This window comes from Balaenoptera ricei, chromosome 17 (assembly GCF_028023285.1).
Source record: "Balaenoptera ricei isolate mBalRic1 chromosome 17, mBalRic1.hap2, whole genome shotgun sequence".
In the NCBI taxonomy this organism is placed as follows: Eukaryota; Metazoa; Chordata; class Mammalia; order Artiodactyla; family Balaenopteridae; genus Balaenoptera; species Balaenoptera ricei.
The window spans coordinates 38,777,915-38,803,019 of record NC_082655.1 but is presented as its reverse complement, the minus strand read 5'-3'; the positions used below and the strand labels follow the sequence as shown (position 1 = coordinate 38,803,019).

Here is a 25,105-nt window from a genome sequence, read left to right as displayed (position 1 = left end):
ATACATTATTTTGATTCCTGCAGTTTTGTAGTAAGTTTTGAAATTAGGAAGTGTGGATCCTCCAACTTTGTTCTTTTTCACGATTATTTGGCTACTCCGGGTCCCTTGAATTTCCATATGAACTTTAGCATTAGCTTGTTAATTTCTGTAAAGAAGCCAGCTGGGATTTTGATAGGGATTATGTTGATTCTGTAGATCAGTTAAGGGAGTACTGCCATCTTAATAATATCAAGTCTTTCAATCTATGAATATGGAATGTCCTCCCATTTATTTAGATCTCCTTTAATTTCTTTCAACCATGTTTTGTAGTTTTTGGAGTATAGGTTTTGTACTTCTTTTGTTAAATCCTTTTCTAAGTGACTTATTCTTTTTGATGCTATTTTCAATGGAATTGTTTTCCTAATTTCATTTTCAGACTGTATAGAAATACAGTTGGCTTTTGTCTATTGATCTTGTATCCGGCAACCTTGCTGAACTACTTTCTTAGTTCTAATACTTTTTTAGTAGAGTCCTTAGAATTTCTACTTACCAGATCATGTCTTCTGCAAATAGGGATAGTCTTACTTCTTTTTTTTTTTTTTCTTTAAAGGTTTTTTTTTTTTTTATTTATTTTTATTTTTTTTTAATTTATGGCTGTGTTGGGTCTTCGTTTCTGTGTGAGGGCTTTCTCCAGTTGCGGCAAGTGGGGGCCATTCTTCATCGCGGTGCGCGGGCCTCTCACTATCGTGGCCTCTCTTGTTGTGGAGCACAGGCTCCAGATGCGCAGGCTCAGTAATTGTGGCTCACGGGCCCAGTCGCTCCGCGGCATGTGGGATCTTCCCAGACCAGGGCTCGAACCCCTGTCCCCTGCATTGGCAGGCAGATTCTCAACCACTGCGCCACCAGGGAAGCCCGTCTTACTTCTTTCTTTCCAATCTGGATGCCTTTTATTTCATCTTCTCGCCTTGGCTAGAATTTCTAGCACCGTGTTGAATAGAAGTGGTGAGAGAGCACATCTTTGTCTTGTTCCTGATCCTAGAGGAAAAGCTTTCAGTATGATGTTAGCTGTGGGTTTTTTGCAGATGCTCTTTATTAGATTGAAGAAATCCCCTTATACTTCTAGTTTGTCGAATGTTTCTATCACGAAGGAGCACTGAATTTTGTCAAATGCTTTTTCTGCATCTATCGAGGAGATCACGTGGTTTTGGTCTTTTATTCTGTTGATATGGTGTATTACATTGATTGATTTTCAAAAATTGTCTGACATATTATCTGCTCCATGGGTAGTCTGGAGCTAATGGTGAAGCACTGCAGGTCTGCACCCTCTCATTAGGCCTGGCCAGGGATGCTGAGCTGTCTTAAAACTTGCTCTAGTTAAAAGAAACTCTCAGCTCTTTCACACTTTGGTTATTGCATCTTCTTTTCAACATGTTTTTGTTCAGAGCTAGTGTACATGTAGCCAGTAATGTTCTGGCACTTTCTGTACTTGGGAATTGCTTTGTCAATTCTTGTTTTAAATCAGTCAAGACATTTCCATTGCTTCTTTTCAGAGAGTGCTCTACCAACAAAAAATTGTTCACTTTATTGCATTACATCTTATTTTTCTCCATCTTATGATTTATTGTGACTCTCAGCAGTTCACTGCCTTATTCCTTATTCTTTCCACTGGACCATCTGTAGCATTTCCCCTTCTGTTGGATCCCGGTAATAACCATGTTCCAGTTATTTTCTTCAGCAAGAGAGAACGTGGAAAAGCCACATTCTTTCTTCTGATATTTTTGTTATTCTTCTGATATTTTTGTTATTCTTGAGTTTATTGAGCTTTGCCAGCATGCTGGAAGGTTTTACAGGACACATACACATACTCATTGCCCAAGTATCTTGCAGTCTGATTTAACACCAGGCAACCGATGCAGACAGAGACTCGGTAATGGCGTGGCGAGAAGGCAGTTAGCTGAGTGTCACAGGAATGAGACTACTGGCTTCTAATAGCAGATGGCTCTCTGCCAATTCCTGGGCTTCAGGAGGCAAGAAGCAGCAATCTGCGTTGCTGAGTGATGCTTCCACACATAGCAGGTCCATCCTCCACTTCCAAAGTGGAAACTAGTCTCCAGGGAGACGGGCAATGTTTCAGCCTTGTCAATATCCAAGGAAACGAGTCAGATTCCATTCGGTCTTGCCCAGGTTTTAAGGCTCCCCACGCCATCCTATTATCTCATTCTTGATAAGTAGCCTCGTCAGCCTGATTCCACAGAAACCACTCTAAACTCCAGGTTTAAGGCCACAGCAGCTCAGTCTCTTCCACAGCACGGCATAAGGAAGATGTGTAAACAAGCTAAAGGCCTGGTCCCTGCCCTCGGGAGCTCATGGTTCAAGATAACATAAAAACATTTGAATCCTCTTTCCAAGGTGGGATTATATGTTTATTTAGAAATCATTTCACTTGGGATGATGGTACCATCAGCTAGCCTGTCCTCAGGGGGGACCTCTGACATGGAACTAGCTGTCCACATTGATGGGGCATCTGGAAGGAAGCACTGCCCCATGTCGGAGGGTTCCTTACCCAAGGCTGGAGTGGAAACCCAGCCACTGCTTTTTTTTTTTTTTTTTAATTTTATTTATTTATTTATTTATTTTTGGCTGTGTTGGGTCTTCGTCTCTGTGCGAGGGCTTTTCTCTAGTTGCGGCAAGCGGGGGCCACTCTTCATCGCGGTGGGCGGGCCTCTCGCTATCACAGCCTCTCTTGTTGCGGAGCACAGGCTCCAGACGCGCAGGCTCAGTAGCTGTGGCTCACGGGCCTAGTCGCTCCGCGGCAGGTGGGATCTTCCCGGACCAGGGCTCGAACCCGTGTCCCCTGCACTGGTAGGCAGATTCTCAACCACTGCGCCACCAGGGAAGCCCCAGCCACTGCTTTGCAGCGCTCCCCTCTCTACCTTATCTCCTGTTCTGACCAACTGGCAGGTGCCCCAAAGGAATGACAGCTCCTCTCCCAGGGGACACATCCTGCCCTTCTGCTTGAGTGGGACGGGGACGGGCTCCAACAGTTTACATGGGACTCAAACATCATCAGTCACCTAGAGGAACACAGTGCGAGTGAGGTGACATTGCAATTTTAGATCCTTCCTCATCTGTGTTCTGTGGAGCCGCCCGTTGTGGCCCTATCTATCTTGTCAATAAAAGTGATGTTTCTATTTTCAAGAAAAAAAATAATTCAGTACAAAAGTTATTTTAGGCTATGAGTTCTGTGAGCCAACCTGTCTGCTCATTGTTTTCCTTATATTCTGGTCCTCTTCTCTTTGATAAGAGTCTCATTTTAATCTGCCCTCTAGGAAGGATTCTAATGTGTAACACAAAGCAAAACAAAAAGTTCTAATGTTTACAAGGAACAAATGAATGCTTAGGGCCAAAGTCTATATTTGAGGCTATTCATGAATGTGAGGCCTGGGTCAGATGACTGCCCCCCCCCCCCGCCACCCCAGCCTCATCCTGTTCCACAACAGACCCCCTGCAGAGACAGAGCCGTGAGCTGAACCCAGTATAGCTACCAAGGTGTAAGTAATTTAAACAGTTTTGGATTCTAACTCATGAGTTCTGAGATACTACACACCCTCGTTCTTGTCTGCTTGTATGAGAGCCCACCTGAGAACAAGAAATCATACTTTTTCTGAATAAGGTTCTCTACATTAAGCCAGTAGCAGGGCCTCTGGCAGAAAAGGCAAATTTGGGCTTTCCCCAGCAGCCTTTATTATTATCAACTTGCATTCACCCTAAAGGTAACTGGGAAACTAAGCCATTGTTTTTTCTTACTTGATATTTCAGGATACTGAACTCGCTTTTGCTTCTTTTTTTTTTTTTTTTTCTGGCAGACCTGAAGATTGTTCCACAAGGTGAACAACTCACTGACCTATTTGACTTGGCCACAGGCATGCTTTGTACAGAAATTTCCTCTTCTGAAGAATTCTGATAGAACTCCCTGGGGAAAAACATCCATCTTAGTTGGCATACACCAGAATCACTGAAATCTGTTACTACTAAATTACAATTCACTAAAATTTGGAAGGATTTCGGAATTACTATTGTTTTCCTGGTTAAGTTACTGGATCATACTGGTGTCTTGAAATAAGGCAACACATTTAAACTGTAAGTTTCCCTAAACTGTAACTTAACTTCCCCAGCTCCTAGGGGATTTTCACTGGCCCAGACTCAGGAAGAATTATTTGTGGGATCCAAGACTTCAGAGACCAAACATTTCCTGAAGACTTTCCTCTGCTTTCTGACTTCCACTTACCTCCTCCCAAAGACATACAAAGAAACTATTTCTGATCAGTGCAGGCAGCCAAGAGTGCCCAGTGGGCCTAAAGTGCACGATAAGGGAACATGAATCCAAGATTCTTTCTTGGCATTAGGATACCACTGAGTTGCCCGATGGCTTGAGTATGTTGACCCCTTGCCTTATGGCTAGGATTTTAATAACCCACCTGGAGCTTTCCTGGAAAATTGATTTTGTACAAGATTTTTACTCATATTCCAGAAACCAACTCTATCATCAAATAGGAGTGACGACGGTTCGGAGTAAAGGCAGCCAAGAGGACTTAAATGATCAGATTCTGGCACCAGATGTTTTGAAACTTGTTAATTCTGCTGCCTCTCCCCCATAGCTTGTTAAAACCTGAACTGAGCGGTTGGGTTAATGGTTTGGGGTTAGAATTTTGGAGCAATTATTAGGAGATGTCCTAGCCTGTTGTAACGATCCCACTCACCCCCAGCTGCCCAGGAGCAGGGAGAGCTGGTAGAGTGGCATTCCCCAGCCCTTTCCCTGCCACTGACCAATCCTGGCTTTCGCATCCCTCCAAAGTTCACTTGGGGACCTCTCAGGGCACGTTCCCCCGCTTTACAAAATTGCAAACATCTTTGCCCATAATTTCAAAAGTCTTGCCTGGACTAGACTTTCTCTGCTCCTTCAGGGTAGGAACCTTGTTTCCTTTCGGTCCTGGCATCCTTAGTCCCGTCCCCACCCAGGGGCCTGGTCTCTGGCCAGTGGACGCTCTGTTAATATGAACTGGCACCGGTGTTCTGGGCACTGCCAAGACAGCTTCTGGCACTTGTCACCAATTAGCCCAATTCTCACCACTTTCTTCTTCATCACCGTCATCGATGGTCTCCTCCTGTAGATCATGACCCCCAGTTCAGGAAACAGGACCCCTGTCATGCCTTTCTTCCTCCAGGAGATGCTCTCCTCCGCTCCCCACCCCACTCCCCTCCGCCAAGCCCCCAAAGCTCCTTGTTGTTCTGAGCCTGCGTGCGGCTCCAGACCCCTGGAGTCCGATCCCCGCCTGGGCTTGGGGACGGACCGCGCAGAGCGAGGTGGCAGCAGGCAGGGCGCGCGGCCAGGGTGCCCAGCTCCCGGGGCTGCCTGCAGGGGGGGGCGGTCCTCGCGGCCTCTCCCTCTCCGCTCCTGCCCCATCCCCAAACAGTACACCCCTCCTCCCGCCGGCCCGCTCCCCACCCTCCGCGGCGCCGCCTCCCCCGCCGCCTGCCGGCGCTGGCCCAGAGCCGCCCAGGCAGCCAGCGAGCGAGCGGAGCGCTCTGGGATGGGACTCGGAGGAAGCGGAGAAGGAGGAGACAGCGGCAGCACCTCGGGCTTCTTCCACGGCTCCCACGAGCGATTCCCGAGGAGAGCCGTGGCTCTCGGAGCGGCGAGGAGGCCAGCGACGAAGACCCGGGAGGCTGCGCCCCTGTCTCGCTTCCCAGGCGCCGGCGGCGGCTGCAGGTGAGCGGGGCGCGCTCTCCCCGGGGCCCTGCCTGGCCCCGCAGCCCCGAGGCGCAGACAGACAGACGGACAGACAGGCAGAGCTTGGGCACCCACGCACGCGGGCGCGCCCAAAGGCCCGCGCCCCGGCCCGTGCGGCCCCGCGCGGCCGCTCCCGCCGGACGCCCCCTCCCGCCCCGGGCCCCTGGCTCCCGACCCCTCGGGGCCGAGGGCGAGAGGGGGGGTGGCGCTGCGGGACCCCCAGTCGGGGCCAGTTGGGCCGCCCTGGCCGGGCGAGCTCCGCGAGCTCCCTGAGCCCGGCGCAGCGCGCGGCAGCCACCCCGCAGCGCCCCGTGGGGGCGCTGTGCCCCGCTGCGGGGCCGCCCAGACCTGGCCTCCACCGACCCCGGGAAAGCGAGACTTGTTGAGCGGGGATCCGGTGCGATTGCTGTTCAGCTGGCCAGCGGATCGATTCCGACTCCCCGCCTCGGTCGGCTGGTATTTTAATGCCCGTGTCATCTGCATTTTGTTCTTGGTTCTCTAGGACAGCTAAAGCTCCAGCTTCTCTACATTGCGGAGAAAGGAAAGAAAGGGGAGGGCGTTTTGTGGTAGTTGCTAGAAACCCCGAGGGCAGTTTGGAGAGAGGACAGAAAAATGGGGACCCTCACTCGTTAAGGTCTCCTGCACTGGACGCACAGGAAGGTAGCTCCTCGGGAACACATACTCCCGCCGGGAACAAACCCAGTTGACCAAGTCCCAAATCGTCATAAATCAGGGAGCTGGGCTGCATCTGCACCAAGTGCATTTAATTGGTTTCCCGCTGCGGGGGTGGGGGAAGGGTGGGGGAGGGGTGGGGGGAGGGGTGTGGTCAAGACCAGAGACTCTGGGGTTGGCTTGCTTAGGTTCAGACCCCGGCTGTGCGTGAAGCTTACAGGTTGGCAACTTTGGAGTTACCCAACTACTCTATGCCTCACTTTCTTCATCTGTCCAATGGGGTTGATAACACCTAAAGGGCTGTGAGGATTAAATTCAAGTCCTTAGAACGGTTCCAGGCATTTTAAGATTGGTGATTAGTTCCATCACCTGTCTCTCCAGAAAAGCAAGGCGTTCCTATAAGCAGTCACTTCCTCTCCAAGTCAGGAAGGTGGGCCCTCTGTGGGTACGTGAGGGTGGCAGATGATCTACGTGTATTTAACTGGAGTTTTCCATTCAGGAGTGCATCCTACACGGTTCTCCCTGCCTGTTTCTCCCAGCCTTAAAAAACCATATTGCTGTTCCAGGATGGGTTTATGGTCTGGAAAGTTTCCTCTCAGCCCCAGAAGCTTGGTCCCTGAGAACCCCCTGTTGAGAATGCAGATAGATATCTGTTGGCTCTTCACCTTCTGTTTTCCTATCTGCCCAAACTTTTAGTCCTGCCAATAGAATTCAGTCAGACCTCTGTGTTGCCAGGCTTCTCTTTTCTACAAATCCAGGGTTCCGGGCTCAGGAGTCCAGGCCCTGGCAAGCTGGAGGCACTGAGGTCTGAGATCACTGGCTGCAGGTGCCGTACCAGAGTCCGCCTCTGAGACACCCTCAGATGGCCGTCATGCTCTAAGCTCTTACCAGCATCACCATATATCTCTGTTCAGCAAGAGGTAGTTGAAATGAGGCCCAAGATTTAAAGAAAAGGAAATAGAAGATTGCTCCTTGAAAGATAGAGGAGGAATAAGAGGATTACTGAAGGTTCTACAGAGAAATCCCACAGTTTTCCTAGAATCAGCTCTGCCTGGGGCGAAGAGGGAGTGCCAGTGTAAACGCTGGCCTGCAGGGTGTTGGGTGTGAGGCTGGGTGGGAGGTGAGAAGGGACATGCTGGGACTCAGGGGTGAGCAGCTGAGTTTGAGGCCAGCCAAGTGAGCCAGAGCCTCGAATGCTATCCCTGGGACGGGACTGGCTCCCCTCTGGTTTTTAGCATGTGTGTTTAAGAGAGCCCTTTCCTGGGACTCCCTGTCTTTAGGGAAGCTCAGGAGGGCACCCCTGTTTAACGTACATGTGGGAATAAGTCAGGAGGGTCAGAGGAAGAGGGAGGCTGAAGTGCCAAGGAGAGAGTGGAGGCTGTCATTGCTGTTGCTAATAAACAGTGCCAGGGAGGCCCTTCCAAGGGACCAGTTGCCACTTGGAGCTCTAGCCGTGAGGTCATCTTTGAACCCTGCCACGTGGCTCGTTAGACAGCCACCACTGCCTTAGCTGGTAGGACCCTGAAAAGGACTCAGAGAGAAAGGCAGGGCTGGGCTCCATCCCAGAGGCCTCGGCTGTTATCAATAATTGGTGGTACTGATGCTGACAGTGAGAGGTTGTGGGAGTACGACCCTGATCTTGGCACCTGAGGGACCTGGGTTCCAGTCTCAGCCCTGCCACTCATTACCTGCAAGGATTTTGGAACGTTACTTAGACACCCTGCCTCAGTTTTCTCATCTGTAAATGGGAATAGAATTGTTGGGAGAATTAAATTAGTTAACACACATGAAGTGCTTAGTATAATGCCTAGCTCAGAGTAAGTGCTCAATATTTATTACCTGTACTTATTGTTATTATTATCTGAGCCTCAATTATACCATCCATCAAATGGGGATGATACGATCTATGTCATAGTGTTGTTATAAGGGTTAAATGAGATAATTAATGTGAATTAATCTGCCAGTGCTCGGAGAGAGTTGATTGAAAATAAGATTTTTACCGAAATATCTGCATGTAAAGTCAGTGGCTGAGCAGGTGGCCTAGCTAACATTTTTCAAAAGTTCTTTTAAGAGTATTGTCAGAGAAAACTTTACTGTTGGAGACCGTGGCTCCATCCCCATTGGAATACCCCACTGCTATTTTAGGTTATTGTACTAGTTTCTTATTGCTGCTGTAACAAATGACTGCAAACTTAGTGCTTAAAACAACACAAATGTATTGTCCTTCAGTTCTGGAGGTCAGAAGTCTGAAACAGGTCTCACTGGGCTAACATCAAGGTGTCGACAAGGCTATGTTCCTTCTGGAGGCTCTAGGGGGAAATCTGTTCCCTTGCCTTTTCTGGCTTCTGAAAGGTGCCTATGTTTCTTGGCTCCTGGTCTTTTCTTCCATCTTCGAAGCATAGCAGCTTCCAGTTCTTCTCTCCCTTCCCCCTTCTCCCCCCTTCTTCTCCTTCCCCCCTTCTTCTCTCTTTTATAAAGACCCTTGTGATTACGCTGGGCCCACTTGGATGATCCAGGCTAATTTCTCCTTCTCAATATCCTTAGCTTAATCACATCTGCAAAGTCCCTTTTTCCACAAAGGTAACATATTCATAGATTCTGGGATGATTAGGTCGTAGACATCTTTGGGGGCATTATTCTGCCTAATAAACAGTTATTATTAGAGAAAATGATGTAAATCAAAGAATTTTTTTTAAAGATTTATTTCTTATTTATTTATTTTTAGCTGCGTCGGGTCTTAGTTGCGGCACGTGGGATCTTCGTTGAGGCATGTGGGATCTTTCGTTGTGGCGTGCAGGCTTCTCTCTAGTTGTGGCATGTGGGTTTTCTCTCTCTAGTTGTGGCGTGCAGGCTCCAGGGAGCGTGGGCTCTGTAGTTGTGGCAAGTGGGCTCTGTAGTTGTGGCGTGTAAGTCAGTAGTTGTGGCACGTGGGCTTAGTTGCCCCGCGGCATGTGGGATCTTAGTTCCCTGACCAGGGATCGAACCTGCGTCCTCTGCATTGGAAGGTGGATTCTTTACCACTGGACCACCAGGGAACTCGCAATCAAAGGATTTTATCTCACTTCTGTTTAGGGCTTATCCTTGCACCTTCCCAGTTAGGTGAGTTTGTTTTCACTTGTCTTAAAGATGAGAAGCTCAAGACCGCAGGGGTCAAGACTATGGGTCAGATCTTTCGTGAGCCCTGGGTTGCTTCAAACTCAGTTCTGAAGTTGCTACTTTCACAGTTTCTCCCTTTCTTTGACAAACCCTCAACTTTTAACACTAGCCCCTCAGAATGGTCTCCTTTTCCCCATCAACAGTGTTTGCTGATTTTTTCTAGCTCCTTCTCCTTCTCCATTTCCATTGAAATACAAAGAATGCCCCCACCCCCAAGATCTCCTCTAATAAAATTACCACCTCTCTGAAGTTTCCAGACAGTGTCTGTATTAGTTTCCTATTGCTGCTGTAGTAAGTTACCACAAACTTAGTGACATAAAACAAGTTTATCAGAAGCAACCTATACGTCCATCCACAGATGAATGGATAAAGAAGATGTGGTATATATGTACAATGGAATATTACCTAGCTATAAAAAAGAATGAAATAATGCCATTTTCAGCATCATGGATGGACCTAGACATTATCATATTAAGTCAGACAGAGAAAGACAACTATCGTATGATACCACTTACATGTGGAATCTCAAAAAAGGACACAGATGAACTGATTTACAAAACAGAAATAGACTCACAGACAGAAAATAAATTTATGGTTGCCAAAGGGAATAGTGGGTGGGGGGGAGAGTTAAATTAGGAGTTTGGGGTTAACATATACACACTACTAAATATAAAATAGGTAGACAACAAGGACCAACTGTGTAGCACAGGGAACTATACTCGATATTTCGTAATAACCTATAATGGAAAAGAATCTGAAAGGGAATATGTATATTATATATAATATATACATATGTATAACTGAATCACTTTGCTATGCACTTGAAACTAACACAACATTGTAAACTATACTTCAGTTTTTAAAAAGTTTATTATCTTATGTTTCTGGAAGTCAAAAGTCTGAAATGGGTCTTACTGGGTGAATTGTTCCTTCTGGAGGCTTTAGGGGAGAATCCATTTCCTTGCCTTTTTCATCTTCTAGAATCTTCCCTCATTGCTTGGCTTGTCGCCTCCTTCCATCTTCAAAGCCAGCAATGTCAGGCTGAGTCCTTCTCATGCTGCCTCACTCTTCTGTTTTTAAGGACCCTGGTGATTGCGTTGGGCTCACCTGGATAATTCAGGATGCTCTCCTTATTTTTTTCTATTTTTTAATTGAAGTATAGTTGATGTAGGGTATCTCCCTATTTTTAAAGTCAGCTGATTAGCAACTGTAATTCCTCTTTGCTGTGTAACATAACATATCCACAGATTCTGGGGATTACGACATGGACATCTTTGGAGGGACATTATTTTGCCCACCCCAGGGCTTGAGAAGGAGTTCCAGGTCAGGACCAGCTGTGCACCCTCATTCTTATTAACACCTCTTCCAGAATGTGCACAATAGCCCACTCAAGAGAACACCCATTAGCCTCTCTCTAAAATCTCTGCTGCAGCTCACATCTCTCCCTGAATCCCTTTGTCTATGGCATGATCAGAGAGCAAGGGGGGCAGAAGTAGTACTGCACACTTCATTTGTTAAGTAAATTTTTAATCAAAAGAACATATAAAAAGATGCACAGACCATAAGGGAACAGTACAATGGATCTTTTGCAAAATGAACACTCTCATGTGACCACCTCCCAGATCGGCACCCCAGAAGCCCCCTTTGTGCCCACGTTTACCCAATTAATTATCACCTCCCCCCTGAAGGTAACCGCTCTTCTAACTTAGTTTGCATGTTTTTTAAGTAAACTTTTTACTGAAGCATACATATAGAAAGGTAAACAAATCTGGCGTGTAGCTGGATTATTTTTCATGAATATGTAGTCAGCATCCTGAGTAATCAGCAGAACATTCCCAGTACCCCACAATCCCCACCTCACGCCTCCTTCTGTGCACTGACACCTCAAGTGTAACCACTATCCCGATTCCTAAGATTGTAGATTCATTTTGTCCATTTTGTCCATTTTTGAATTTTATTTTGTTCAATATTATGTTTGTAAGTTTATGATGATATTGCACCAAGCGGTAATTCACTCATTTCTATGGTTGTATAATAGCCCATTATATGACTCCACCACAGTGTATCTGTTCTCTTCTTAAGGTTGTTTCCATTCACACTTCAGTTTGAAAGGGAGTGATTCCCTCCCTATATCTCCGTTGTCCTAAACTCAGTCCAACCAGCGGCGAGTAAGAGACATTGTATGGAGCTACCGGGCTGGAATGGAGGGTTAGTGTGTGTGTGTGTGTGTGTGTGTGTGTTGGTGGGATGGATGGTGGTGTTTCTGAGGTTAGCATTGTAAGACAGGGCCAGATTATGGGACTTTGAGTGCTAAGCTAAGGAATCTGGATTTTATCGGCTTGGTATGTAGAAGTCACTGATAGTTTTTGAGCAGGCGCATGATAAGCATGATATTGTGTTGGGAAGATTGAATTCAGCTGGTGCCAGATGGCGTCAATAGGAGAGACTTAGAAACAGTCAATTAATTAGGATTATGTTCAACTCCAAGTTATAGAAAAAAACTGAAATGACAGTGACTTGAAGAAGGAAGTTTATTTCTGTCTAGAAGCCTGGAGGCAGTGTGTCCAAAGTGAGCATGGGGTTGGGGACCCACACTTTTGTGCCCTGTCACTTTTACCATGCAGCATGACTTCCATTTTCATGGTGCCTCGTGGTTCAAAATGACTGCTGGGTTTCCAGCCAGGATGTGCTCATTCCAGCCAGCAGGAAGGAAAAAGCAAGGCAGTCGTCCCCCCACCCCTCCTTTAAGGACACTTCTCTGAAGTTGTACTCGCCACATCCACTTCCATCCCTCCTGACCCCCATGTAGTCACCTGATAGGGAAGAAGGGAAGACTGGGCATCTTGGTCTTTATTCCAGCCCCATTACGTGTCCAGTTAAAAAGTGAGGGTTCTATTACTAAAGAAGGAGGGGAGGATATTGGGGGGCAACCAGCAGTGTCTGCCAGGACCTTTGTAGTCTCTCCAATATGAATAAGGGGCAAGACTAGGGCTGTGACCTTGGTATGGATGGAAAAGGGAGAAGGCATGCGAGACATCACGTGGTAGAACATGGTGCTGATTGAATGGAAGGGAGACAAGATAAGGTAGGAATGACCATATATTCCAAAATATGAGGTGAAGGGTTTTTTTTCCCCAGAAAATGATTCCTTGGAAAAGAGGAAATTGCTCTATATGTGAGTCCTTGCAAAGTCTCTCAAAGTATGTGGAACTCTGTCAGATATGTTGAACAAAGTACTATCTGGGGAAGACACGTTAGCTTGAAATGTCCTCAATCAGTGTGCTAATTTTGAATACATGTAGAAGTCAACGACCAAAACAGTAAAAGAAAAATCAACTCAAATTTAGTCATTATTCTTCTGGGCACAGTTTCACAATTGCAAGGGCTGGATGACACTGGATATGATACTTTACGAGCAACGCAGTGAATGAGTAAGTTGCAGAGACGGTGAATTTATGCCTCCAGGACATATTAAAAAACCCAACAACTGTCCTCATGTTACATAAGTAGGAACTGGTGGTCTGAGATAAAATTTCCAGTGACAGTATCATATATAGGTTCAGAAAGCGCTGTATCTCAGGCAACCTAGAAGTAAAGATGTCAGAAAACAAAAAAATCTTCAGCGTTGATGAAATACTGATGTTAGAGAGGCAAGCATTTGAAAACTGTTTTATGAAATGAGAGAGAGAAAACACTGTTTTCTGAAACATTTTTAATGAATAAAGCATTATTTCTAAACGAATATATATTTTGTAATTTCAAATGTTTTGAATATGCATGTATGACTAAATGGATACTTTAATTATTATAACTAGATATTTGATATTTCATCTATATCATTTAAAAATTATACATTCAAGGCCAAGAAATCTGGGGCAGAGGCTCCTCCCATCATAGGAGAGAGCCATTGGGGTTGCCTGCATTAAGGCAAACAGAGTATGTAGACGAAGACCTGGGCTCGGCCTTGCCGTTGTCAGGTGCAGAACTAGGGCCAATTTGATTCGACATTTATTGATCTTTTGTTGATCAATAAATGTGTTTATTCAACATTTACCTATTTTCTAAAACTTTATTTATAAAATTCAGCATCTAGCACATGGGTATGGTTTCAAGGAACAGCTCAGAGTCTAGGCAGGGAGACAGATATGGAAGCAAGAAAAAGAAACACAGTGCTAGGGAATTCCCTGGCGGTTCAGTGGTTAGGACTCCGTTCTTTCACTGTGGTGGCGTGGGTTCGATCCCTGGTCAGGGAGCTAAGATCCCACAAGCTGCGCAGCGCGGCCAAAAAACAAAAACAAACAAACAAAAAACCCAGTGCTAGAGCAGACAACAAACCCATTGTCAGGGGTGCGTAGAAAAGTCAATCCTTGCTGAGAAAATCGGAGAACATTTTAGAGAGTGGGTGACGTGTGACTTGAGCCTTTAGGAATGAATTGCTTTTTTGAATAATACAGAAGGTAGACCAGGCCAAGGGACCAGCATGGATGAAGGCACCCAGCTAGGACAAGAATCTGAATTCTTTTGGCACCATTAGAGGGGCTGGGGTGCACGTGGGACTGCCATGGTTGTAGGGCGGGCAGTGGTCTGTCATGGGGGGCCTTGAACATGAATGTTACGCAGTAAGGCCATAGGTGGGTTCTGAGCAGGGAAGGGACAGGACCCAAGGCACGAAGAGCAGTTTCAGAGCTTCTGGAGAAGTCTGGGTGAGAAATAGACTGGAGCATTGCTGCAGTGGCGGGAACCGTCAGGAGGGCTGGAGCAGGGAGCCGGCAGAGGCAGGAAAGCCAGGGCTTGTCCACCCATGAATGTGATGGTGATGCAAGGGAGACATGGAAGCTGAGGCCAAGTTTGCAGTCCGGGTACCTGAGCAGATGGAGTTACCTTGACCATGAAGGGACTTGAGTCTGTATCTGGAAAGGCGGGGCTGGCAAGCAGGTCTTGACCACTGGGTGAAAGTCACAGAAAGCCAACGTCAGGTCAACATCTAAACGGAGGTTGGGCTCCATTTGCCGGCCCTGTGGGAGCTGGGGATTCTGGTCTGAGGTGGGAGACAGGAAGGAAGGCCTCTGGGGCTGCTGCGGCCCCAGCCCTGTGTGACTGGTTCTCATTGAACACAGAGTAGTAGTAGTATGCACACTAGGTGTGCCAATGGAGTGGCCTTTGAGGGACAAAACTATTGAATATGATGTCTGAGGATTTTCAGAATTGGAGAGGGGACTCAAAATCTCTTTTTTAGCAAGTAGGCTGGCTGCCTGAGAGGTGGCGGGGGTAGAATCTTGGCTTTGTCACTTCACTAGCTCTGAGACCTTGGAGAGTGTCTTTCTATCTGTGGCTCCCGGTGTTCCTCCCATAAAATTGGGACCTCGTCCACCTCACAGAATGATTGTAGGACCAAATGAGATAACAGTCTACAAGTGCCCAGCTCACTGCCTGGCCCATAGTAGGCGCTTAGGAAATATTAGTGCCTTAACTCCGTTGTCTTCTTGTGCAGGGGCAAGAAGAGGGTGTCATGCCCATCTTCCTCAGGGGAGCGGCGTTGTCCTGTCCTGGGCCCCTGTCCTGTCCTGGGCCCCTGTCCTGGGCCTGTGGTCTGGTTTAGGCTGAGAAACGCTGCTTCCAGACCACGCCTCTCATTTCATGGCTGACTAGTTAAAGCCCAGAGAGTTAAATCACCTAACTGAGGTCACGCAGCGTGTTGTGACAGAGCCAGGCCTCTCCTCTCAAGGCCCACAGCACACAGTGTTGGCTCTGATGGGATTCTACGCATCTGTTGATTTACTTGAAACAGTGATGCTTAGAACAATCTCCTTCTCTCTCTCTTCCCCACCCTCTTGGTAAAGCTAAATGAAAAGACTCAGTTGTCTCATGGAGAGGAGAAAAATTGCTAGAACAAAAGTCAAAGCTGTTTAATTGTTTTAAAAATATTCTTTCCATGCCCCCAAATGCTTCATGGAATCTGTCCTGATTGAATTAACCTCTATTTCTCAGCAAAACAATTCTTCTCATATGCCCATATGTGAAAGGAACTGTTTCTCAAACATCATTTTGTTTTCCAGTTGGAACTGGCTCTGGCTCCTGTTTTTCAAATGCTAGCAGCTGTAAATGCTGCCCTGAGAAACAATGATTAATGTGGGCTACGTGTTCTGACTTATTTTTTCTTGTTTCACTGCCCTTGCATTTTTTTAAAAAATGCCTGTCTTGTCTGATATGAATATTGCCATGCTGGTTTTATGTTGACTTGTATACAGTATCCTTTTCCCCATTCTTTTAGTTTCTATTAAACAGCTTTTTTGAAGTCAAACGTAAAATAATAAAATTCATCACTTTTAAGTGTATAATTTGATGGGTTCTGACAAATGTATAGAGCCATGTAACCTCCACCATAATCATGATATGAACATTTCCATCACCCCCGAAATTTCCCTCCTGCCCCTTTGTAGCTGACCCTCTTCTCGCATCCCACCCCCTGGAACCATTGATCTTTCTGTCACGGAGTCTTGCCCTTTGTTGAATGTCATATAAATAGAATTGTTCAGTATGTATTCTTTTTGTGTCTGGCTGCTTTCACTCAGCCTAATTATTTTGAGATTCACCCATTACATCATTCCTTTAACTGCTGAGTAGTAGTCCATTGTATGGATGTACCACAATTTATTTATCTGTTCGTTAATATATGGACATTTGCGTTGTTCCCAGTTTTCAGCTTTTACAAAGAAAGTTTCTATGAGCATCTGAGATAAGTCTTTGTGTGGGTGTGTTTTTATATCTTCTGGGTAAATATCTAGGTTGCTGGTTTGCCCAGTTTGCCCAGGACTGAGTTTTCTGGGATGAAGAACTTTCAGTGCAAAAACACAGGCAATTCTAGGCAAACCAGGCCATTTGGTCACCCTGTGCTGTCTCATTTGGGAAGTGTATGTTTAACTGTATGAGAAACTGCTAAATTGTTTCCCTAAGTGGCTACACCATTTTGCATTCTTACCAGCAATGTATTAGGATTCCAGTTTTCCACATCTTCGCCAATACTTGGTTATATCGGTCTTTTTAATTTTTGTTATTCTAGTGGATTTGTCATGGAATGTCATTGTGATTTTTTTTTTTTTTTTTAGAAATTTCATGTAATGTCTGAAACATTTATATTAACATATTTCCATACATATTTCCATACAAATACAAATATAAGATTTTTAGAAATTTCATGTAATGTCTGAAACATTTATATTAACATATTTCCATACAAATAACCCAATGAAAGTTTAGTATTAGTTGTTTTGTTTGTTTGTTTTTTTATACTGCAGGTTCTTATTAGGCATCAATTTTATACACATCAGTGTATACATGTCAATCCCAATCGCCCAATTCAGCACACCACCATCCCCACCCCACCACAGTTTTCCCCCCTTGGTGTCCATATGTCCATTCTCTACATCTGTGTCTCAACTTCTGCCCTGCAAACCGGCTCATCTGTACCATTTTTCTAGGTTCCACATACATGCATTAATATACGATATTTGTTTTTCTCTTTCTGACTTACTTCACTCTGTATGACAGTCTCTAGATCCATCCACTTCTCAACAAATGACTCAATTTCGTTCCTTTTTATGGCTGAGTAATATTCCATTGTATATATGTACCACAACTTCTTTATCCATTCGTCTGTTGATGGGCATTTAGGTTGCTTCCATGACCTGGCTATTGTAAATAGTGCTGCAATGAACATTCGGGTGCATGTGTCTTTTTTTTTTTTTTTTTTTTTGAAAGTTCAAGAAATCCTGTTTTATTATCATTTTCTTAGGTTTAAAAAAACCCTTAAATTCTAAGAAAAAAAAAATTAATCAGAAAACTGACCTCCTGGAAACAGCTGTGGGAAAGCTGAATTAAAAGGGGTGAAGAATGACAGCTTTATTCCGGATATGAATCTCAATACTTCTCAACACAGGAAATGCATACAATTACTGCAGGGAAATAAGACACAATAGCTTATTTATTTAACTGAGTTGAGAGAATCATAATTTTCTTTATGCCTCTGAGCAAAATATAATGTATTCTAGCTCTCAAGAATAACGTTCAGGGAAGCCATAGGACAGAAGACTATTTGAATGAGAATGGGGTGGTGGAAGTGGAGGGGAGGGGGAGGGGAGGAGGGTTGCGGATTATTCCTTGTTCTGCGCCTCTCAGATCCATTTCCTTCCCTGCTCTGTGTCCCAGCAGTAGGTTCTCTCCAGCCTCTACCCTCTAGCAATCAGGTCGGGTCCAGCCAATGGAAAACGCTAGCAGAGGCTTGGAAGATGGAAGGAGAGAGAGGTCACGGTATTTACACCTCTTCACTGTGGTTCTGCTTCTCCGAGGCACTGGGTCTCAAAAAGTGATCAGCATCTTCATCACCTAGGAGCTTCATAGAAATGCAAGTTCTTGGCCCAACGCCAAACCTTCTGGGGGGCCCAGCAATCTGTATTTTTTTTTAGCGTTTAAGAATATTTATAATAGCAAAACAGCAATCTGTATTTGAACAAGCCCTCCAAGGTGATTTTGATGCTCTGTAAAATTTGAGAACCACTGAGGTACAGCCACAGCTTCTGGTGGGCAGACCTTTCTCTGCAGTCCCAGCTTTTACTAGACTCCAGTAATTCTGTCCCCTTCTTTTGTCCTTCAGGTCTGGGGGTAGAAAGGGTTTCTCGGCACGGCTGGTACTTCAGGAGCTCATAACCTCTTGACGGTTTGCCTTATCCCTGCCTATTGTGCCTTTGCAAAGTCTCTTTAGTTAAAAGGTTTGAGTGCACTGCCTGTCTCCTGCTATTTGCCTGATTGATTTGCAGAGGCACCAACTGTGGGCAAAGGCTGGAAAGCTAACTGTCCATGGATAACAGAGCACAGGCATATCAGGATATCAGGGCAGGGAACGCATGGGAGTGAGCCTCTACTATGTACCAGGCATTCACTCGTTTAAGGCTCACAAACCTCCTGGAGGAAGGTACCTTCTGTGCTTCACTGATGATCACCTGAGCCAGACCCCAGACTGCACCTCTGTCATAGACTGGCTGATTCTTCTTCCTGGCCAGGGAGACCCTTCCTGAGAATCCTGCCCCTGGAGTCCTCACACAGGTCACACCTTCACCCCTCAAGCCATCATGAAGTTGTTGTTAGGGGCTGGGGGGAGACTGGTGGGCCCCTTAAGAGCTGTGTGATATTGGGCACGTTGCATGGCCTCTCTGAGCCTCAGGTTCCTCAACTGTAAACAGGGATTTTAATGCCTGCTCTGTGGTGTGTTGGGAGGATTGCACCAGGTGACATACGTAGAGCACCTGGAACCACATCTGGAACAGAGTAGGAGCTCTGTAAACCTGAGTGCCTCTGCCTTCCCCACAAAGGTGTGCTAGGGAGAGAACCTGACTAGCTAAGTGAATCAGGTCTCACTTTTTAAAAAATATTTTTTTGGAGTATAGTTGATTTACAATGTTGTGTTAGTTTCAGGTGTATAGCATAGTGATTCAGTTATACATATACATATATTCATTCTTTTTCAGATTCTTTTCCCATGTAGGTTATTATAGAATATTGAATAGAGAACCCTGTGCTATACAGTAGGTCCTCGTTGGTGATCTATTTTATATATAGTAGTGTGTGTATGTTAATCCCAAGCACCTAATTTATCCCTCTCCACCATGTTTACCCTTTGGTAACCATAAGTTTGTTTTCGAGGTCTGTGAGTCTGTTTCTGTTTTGTAAATAAGTTCATTTATATTATTTAAAAAAAATTAGATTCCATATGTGAGTGATAGCATCTGATATTTGTTTTTCTCTGTCTGACTTACTTCACTTAGTGTGATCATTTCTAGGTCCATCCATGTTGCTGCACATGGCATTATTTTGTTCTTTTCTATGGCTGAGTAATGTTCCGTTATATATATGTACCACATTTTCTTTATCCATTCATCTGTTGATGGACGTTTAGGTTGCTTCCATGTCTTGGCTATGGTAAATAGTGCTGCTATGAACATTGGGGTGCATGTATCTTTTTTTTTTTTTTTTTTCACACACATACACTGTATTTTATTTTTACAAGAGATAAATAGACTGACACCAAGCATTGTACATGGATGACCACAACAAAAGCAACAATGATTGCAATTACCAAACATGAAACACACTCATACTATGTCATAATATTGACATTCAGTCCAGTAATCCTCCACTGTAACAGCTCCTTTACTTTGCAGTGAAAATTGATTTGTATATTCTTTGCCTCTGAGTCCTTGTGGGATTTTTTTTTTTTTTAAATTCAGACAGAAAGTCACAAAAATTATACTCATCCTCATCAGCTCACTCAGTCCCATGTAATTAATTTTTTTTTCATCTTGATCTTTTGTTAGCACTTTTATGAGTTCATCAGTTTTTCATTAGAGTTCTGAAAATGCTTATTCATTCAGTTCAGCAGTACAGTCAGTTACCAGAAACCTGTACTTGTCAGAGTCTTTTCCATGAATTTCTTGAAGATGAAAGCCTTTTATAGGAACATATTTGCAAAATCATCAGAGTACACCCAGAACTGTCTGTAAATGACAAAAGACTTAAAAATGACCACGGTTAAAGATTTGATGAAAGTTCATAATAATGCAGTTGACAAGAAAATTAGTTATTTCTGAGATATACATTTTAAAGTAATAACTAGGATTATTACTTATAACATTATACCAGAACATAGAAGATTTTTAGAAATTTCATGTAATGTCTGAAACATTTATATTAACATATTTCCATACATATTTCCATACAAATACAAATATAAGATTTTTAGAAATTTCATGTAATGTCTGAAACATTTATATTAACATATTTCCATACATATTTCCATACAAATACAAATATAGGATTTTTAGAAATTTCATGTAATGTCTGAAACATTTATATTAACATATTTCCATACAAATAACCCAATGAAAGTTTAGTATTAGTTGTTTTGTTTGTTTTTTTATACTGCAGGTTCTTATTAGGCATCAATTTTATACACATCAGTGTATACATGTCAATCCCAATCGCCCAATTCAGCACACCACCATCCCCATCTCACCACAGTTTTCCCCTCTTGGTGTCCATATGTCCATTCTCTACATCTGTGTCTCAACTTCTGCCCTGCAAACTGGCTCATCTGTACCATTTTTCTAGGTTCCACACACATGCATTAATATACGATATTTGTTTTTCTCTTTCTGACTTACTTCACTCTGTATGACAGTCTCTAGATCCATCCACGTCTCAACAAATGACTCAATTTCGCTCCTTTTTATGGCTGAGTAATATTCCATTGTATATATGTACCACAACTTCTTTATCCATTCGTCTGTTGATGGGCATTTAGGTTGCTTCCATGACCTGGCTATTGTAAATAGTGCTGCAATGAACATTCGGGTGCATGTGTCTTTTTGAATTACGGTTTTCTCTGGGTATATGCTCAGTAGTGGGATTGCTGGGTCATATGGTAATTCTATTTTGAGTTTTTAAAGGAACCTCCATATTGTTCTCCATAGTGGCTGTATCAATTTACATTCCCACCAACAGTGCAAGAGGGTTCCCTTTTCTCCACACCCTCTCCAGCATTTGTTGTTTGTAGATTTTCTGATGATGCCCATTCTAACAGGAGTGAGGTGATACCTCATTGTAGTTTTGATTTGCATTTCTCTAATAATTAGTGATGTTGAGCATCTTTTCATGTGCTTCATGGCCGTCTGTATGTCTTCTTTGGAGAAATGTCTATTTAGGTCTTCTGCCCATTTTTGGATTGGGGTGTTTGTTTCTTTAATATTGAGCTGAATGAGCTGTTTATATATTTTGGAGATTAATCCTTTGTCCGTTGATTCGTTTGCAAATATTTTCTCCCATTCTGAGGGTTGTCTTTTCGTCTTGTTTATGGTTTCCTTTGCTGTGCAGAAGCTTTGAAGTTTCATTAGGTCCCATTTGTTTATTTTTGTTTTTATTTCCATTACTCTAGGAGGTGGATCAAAAAAGATCTTGCTGTGATTTATGTCAAAGAGTGTTCTTCCTATGTTTTCCTCTAAGAGTTTTACAGTGTCCAGTCTTATATTTAGGTCTCTAATCCATTTTGAGTTTATTTTTGTGTATGGTGTTAGGGAGTATTCTAATTTCATTCTTTTACATGTAACTGTCCAGTTTTCCCAGCACCACTTATTGAAGAGACTGTCTTTTCTCCATTGTATATCTTTGCCTCCTTTGTCATAGATTAGTTGACCATAGGTGCGTGGGTTTATCTCTGGGCTTTCTATCTTGTTCCATTGATCTATGTTTCTGTTTTTGTGCCAGTACCATATTGTCTTGATTACTGTAGCTTTGTAGTATAGTCTGAAGTCAGGGAGTCTGATTCCTCCAGCTCCTTTTTTTTCCCTCAAGACTGCTTTGGCTATTCGGGGTCTTTTGTGACTCCATACAAATTTTAAGATGATTTGTTCTAGCTCCGTAAAAAATGCCATTGGTAATTTGATAGGGATTGCATTGAATCTGTATATTGCTTTGGGTAGTATACTCATTTTCACAATGTTGATTCTTCCAATCCAAGAACATGGTGTATCTCTCCATCTGTTGGTATCATCTTTAATTTCTTTCATCAGTGTCTTATAGTTTTCTGCATACAGGTCTTTTGTCTCCCTCGGTAGGTTTATTCCTAGGTATTTTATTCTTTTTGTTGCAATGGTAAATGGGAGTGTTTCCATAATTTCTCTTTCAGATTTTTCATCATTAGTGTATAGGAATGCAAGAGATTTCTGTGCATTAATTGTGTATCCTGCAACTTTACCATATTCATTAATTAGCTCTAGCAGTTTTCTGGTGGCAGTTTTAGGATTCTCTATGTATAGTATCATGTCATCCGCAAACAGTGACAGTTTTACTTCTTCTTTTCCAATTTGTATTCCTTTTATTTCTTTTTCTTCTCTGATTGCCGTGGCTAGGACTTCCAGAACTATGTTGAATAATAGTGGTGAGAGTGGACATCCTTGTCTCGTTCCTGATCTTAGAGGAAATGCTTTCAGTTTTTCACCATTGAGAATGATGTTTGCTGTGGGTTTGTCATATATGGCCTTTATTATGTTGAGGTAGGTTCCCTCTATGCCCACTTTCTGGAGAGTTTTTATCATAAATGGGTGTTGAATTTTGTCAAAAGCTTTTTCTGCATCTATTGAGATGATCATATGGTTTTTATTCTTCAATTTGTTAATATGGTGTATCACATTGATTGATTTGCGTATATTGAAGAATCCTTGCATCCCTGGGATAAATCCCACTTGATCGTGGTGTATGATCCTTTTAATGTGTTGTTGGATTCTGTTTGCTAGTATTTTGTTGAGGATTTTTGCATCTATATTCATCAGTGATATTGATCTGTAATTTTCTTTTTTTGTAGTGTCTTTGTCTGGTTTTGGTATCAGGGTGATGGTGGCCTCATAGAATGAGTTTGGGAGTGTTCCTTCCTCTGCAATTTTTTGGAAGAGTTTGAGAAGGATGGGTGTTAGCTCTTCTCTAAATGTTTGATAGAATTCACCTGTGAAGCCATCTGGTCCTGGACTTTTGTTTGTTGGAAGATTTTTAATCACAGTTTCAATTTCATTACTTGTGATTGGTCTGTTCATATTTTCTGTTTCTTCCTGGTTCAGTCTTGGAAGGTTATACCTTTCTAAGAATTTGTCCATTTCTTCCAGGTTGTCCATTTTATTGGCATAAAGTTGCTTGTAGTAGTCTCTTAGGATGCTTTGTATTTCTGCTGTGTCTGTTGTAACTTCTCCTTTTTCATTTCTGATTTTATTGATTTGAGTCCTCTCCCTCTTTTTCTTGATGAGTCTGGCTAATGGGTTATCAATTTTGTTTATCTTCTCAAAGAACCAACTTTTAGTTTTATTGATCTTTGCTATTGTTTTCTTTGTTTCTATTTCATTTATTTCTGCCCTGATCTTTATGATTTCTTTCCTTCTGCTAACTTTGGGTTTTGTTTGTTCTTCTTTCTCTAGTTTCTTTAGGTGTAAGGTTAGATTGTTTACTTGAGATTTTTCTTGTTTCTTGAGATAGGCTTGTATAGCTATAAACTTCCCTCTTAGAACTGCTTTTGCTGCATCCCATAGGTTTTGGGTCATCGTGTTTTCATTGTCATTTGTCTCTAGGTATTTTTTGATTTCCTCTCTGATTTCTTCAGTGATCTCTTGGTTATTTAGTAACGTATTGTTTAGCCTCCATGTGTTTGTCTTTTTTACGTTTTTTTCCCTGTAATTCATTTCTAATCTCATAGCGTTGTGGTCCGAAAAGATGCTTGGTAAGATTTCAATTTTCTTAAATTTACTGAGGCTTGATTTGTGACCCAAGATGTGATCTATCCTGGAGAATGTTCCGTGTGCACTTGAGAAGAACGTGTAATCTGCTGTTTTTGGATGGAATGTCATATATATATCAATTAAATCTAACTGGTCTATTGTGTCATTTAAAGCTTCTGTTTCCTTATTTATTTTCATTTTGGATGATCTGTCCATTGGTGTAAGTGAGGTGTTAAAGTCCCCCACTATTATTGTGTTACTGTCGATTTCCTCTTTTATAGCTGTTAGCAGTTGCCTTATGTATTGAGGTGCTCCTATGTTGGGTGCATATATATTTATAATTGTTATATCTTCTTCTTGGATTGATCCCTGGATCATTATGTAGTGTCCTTCTTTGTCTCTTGTAACATTCTTTATTTTAAAGTCTATTTTATCTGATATGAGTATAGCTACTCCAGCTTTCTTTTGATTTCCATTTGCATGGAATATCTTTTTCCATCCCCTCACTTTCAGTCTGTATGTGTCCCTAGGTCTAAAGTGGGTCTCTTGTAGACAGCCTATATATGGGTCTTGTTTTTGTATCCATTCAGCCAGTCTATGTCTTTTGGTTGGGGCATTTAATCCATTCACGTTTAAGGTAATTATCGATATGCATGTTCCTATGACCATTTTCTTAATTGTTTTGGGTTTGTTTTTGTAGGTCCTTTTCTTCTCTTGTGTTTCCCACTTAGAGAAGTTCCTTTAGCATTTGTTGTAGAGCTGGTTTGGTGGTGCTGAATTCTCTTAGCTTTTGCTTGTCTGTAAAGCTTTTGATTTCTCCATCAAATCTAAATGAGATCCTTGCCGGGTAGAGTAATCTTGGTTGCAGGTTCTTCCCTTTCATCACTTTAAGTATATCATGCCACTCCCTTCTGGCTTGTAGAGTTTCTGCTGAGAAATCAGCTGTTAACCTTATGGGAGTTCCCTTGTATGTTATTTGTCGTTTTTCCCTTGCTGCTTTCAATAATTTTTCTTTGTCTTTAATTTTTACCACTTTGATTACTATGTGTCTCGGCGTATTTCTCCTTGGGTTTATCCTGTATGGGACTCTCTGTGCTTCCTGGACTTGGGTGGCTATTTCCTTTCCCATGTTAGGGAAGTTTTCGACTATAATCTCTTCAAATATTTTCTCTGGTCCTTTCTCTCTCTCTCTTCTCCTTCT

The 25,105-nt window shown here is 43.2% G+C and overlaps 1 protein-coding gene across 3 annotated transcripts in view; it reads left to right on the top strand.

Moving 5' to 3' along the window:
- Nucleotides 1-5,512: 5,512 nt before the first annotated feature.
- The window catches only part of MATN2 (matrilin 2), a 159,576-nt gene continuing 139,983 nt past the window's right edge, over nucleotides 5,513-25,105 (top strand). The window contains exon 1 of one of the 3 annotated variants that reach the window (XM_059901683.1): nucleotides 5,513-5,749. The gene's annotated coding sequence lies outside the window, so the exon portion shown is untranslated. The remainder of the gene's footprint in view (nucleotides 5,750-25,105) is intronic. The other 2 variants (XM_059901682.1, XM_059901681.1) reach the window with 2 other exon arrangements.